The sequence below is a fragment of the Mastomys coucha genome, unplaced genomic scaffold (assembly GCF_008632895.1).
Source record: "Mastomys coucha isolate ucsf_1 unplaced genomic scaffold, UCSF_Mcou_1 pScaffold22, whole genome shotgun sequence".
NCBI classification, from domain to species: domain Eukaryota; kingdom Metazoa; phylum Chordata; class Mammalia; order Rodentia; family Muridae; genus Mastomys; species Mastomys coucha.
Genome location: NW_022196905.1, coordinates 135,528,697 through 135,530,939, shown reverse-complemented (window position 1 = coordinate 135,530,939; position 2,243 = coordinate 135,528,697).

Below are 2,243 nucleotides of genomic sequence, written 5' to 3'. Positions count from 1 at the left end.
AAAAAAAAAAAAAAAAAAAGAATCAGGCTACAGCCTTGAGAAATCCAGACAAGTGTTCCCAGGGAAATAATAATCTACGCTGAAAATGTAAGGGTGAGTAAAACTGAGCTGGCCAGGTATGGTAGCTCATGCCTGTAATCCCAGCACTTGGGAGCATGAGAAAGGATGGCCTCATATTGGTAGCCTGAGCTAGGTACCAAATTGCATGTTAGCATGAGATCATTTTCTCAAAGATCCAAAAGAAAACCTGCTTTGATAGTATAGCTGGTACCTATAAGTATAGAGGACTTGCCTTGCCAGCGTGGGGACACATAAAATTGGAAAGTGGTGGTATACATCTGTAATACTGGCACTGGATCAGGCAGATCTTTGGGGCTTGCTGTTTGGTCAGTCTAATTTAATCAGTAAGTTCCAGGTGACAAAGAGACACTGTGATTAAAAGACACCCCCCCCCAAAAAAAATCTGAGATTAACCTCTCTCTGATCACCACACATACACATGCCACAGCACACATATATTACAAGCACTGCACATAGAGGAGCATGTATGCACACGTGTACTGGCTAATTTGATATGAGTTTGACACAAGTCGAGCTTAAGAGTCTTTGGAGAGGAGAGAATCTCAATTGAGAAGATGCCTTCATAACATCCTGCCTATAGGCTTTTTCTTAATTAGTGATTGATGGGGGGGAGGGGGAGGCCATTGTGGGCGGTGCCATCCCTTGGCTGGTGGTCCTGGGTTCTATAAGAAGGCAGGCTGAAGGAGCCATGGGGAACAAGCCAGTAAGCAGCACCCCTCCATGGCCTCTGCATCAGCTCCTGCCTCCAGGTTCTTGCCCTGCTTGAGTTCCTATCCTGACTTCCTTCATTGATACACTACCATGTAGAAGTATAAACCAAATAAATCCTTTTCTCTCCAACTGGAGAGAAACTTGGCCATGGTGTTTCACTGAAGGATTGGATACCCTAACTAAGATAGAAGTTGGCACCAGGATATTGGGATATTGCTGTGACAGACCTGGCCATGTTGTTTGGGGAGATTGTAGAAGGACTTAGAACTTTGGGCAAGAAAAGTCATTGAGTGTTCAAAGCTTGGTGGGCAGTTCTTTGGGAGCTTGGAAGATAAGAGTATTGAGAGAAATGCAGATGAACGTCTGGCTTGTGAAGTCCCAGAGGGAAGTTTGAGGATTACTTAAAGACTATCTGGGCCATTGCATATTTGCTACTTCGAATTAAGAATCTGCCATTCTGGCCCCCTGGAGCTGAAGAATCGGCCACAATTAACAAGAGTCCAGAACCACTGAAATAAAACCTTTGCTTTATTGGGACAATTGATGCTGGTCAGCTGAAGCTAAGAAATTAACAGTGATTAAGAAGAGACCAGCATCACTGAGGTGAAATCTTCTGGGAACTACGTCCTGGTGGTCAGCACAGAGAAGCTGTGTTCCGAAGGCAGCACAAGTTATACCTGGTGCTGAGAGCTGAATTTAGGAGTGTGAGAGTCACCCAGGTGGTACTGGTTTTGAAGGCATGAAAAGGGCCATGGAGCACAGCTGAGGCTGGGACTGAGAGAGGCCAGGAGAGGCTAGCGGGGAAGATGCAGCAGTTGAAGGCTCAGATCTAAAAGGATCATGCAGAGAAGTTGAGGCTTGGAACCATGAAAGGAACCTATGAAAGGCTATTGATGAAAGTGCAGCCCCGTTACAACAAGAGACCCCAGCACTTTTGGAAATGCCAGTACCATGGAATGACCATGAAGAAGAACAGCGGTGGTGGAGTGGAGCCAACTGGAGCCTAGAAGGCAAGCTGTGTGTGCTGCAGACAGTGGAGCCAGAGGCGTGACCAGGCACTTGGGAACTGCCCAGAAGATCATGAGAGAACCGGACATTGAGCTAGCTACATTGTTGGACTTTTTGCTTTGCTCTGATCTGACTGTGACTGGCCTGGTTCTTCTCTCTTGAAGTAAGAAACTATTTCATTTATTTTTGATTTTATGGGAGCCCACAGTTGAGAGACACTGGATTTTAAAAGACTTTGAATTTTAAAAGAGAATGGATATTTTAAAAAGGCTGAATTCTTTAAGTGTTTTAATATTTAAAGACTTTGGAATGTTTGTAATGTAATGTTGATAGTAATGTGTGATTTGGGGGGTGGAAAAGAAAGGATTTAAACAGTGATGTGTTTGTCACTTGTGCTGAGTAATTTTATCTCAACTTGGCACAATCTAGAGAGGAAGAGGAAG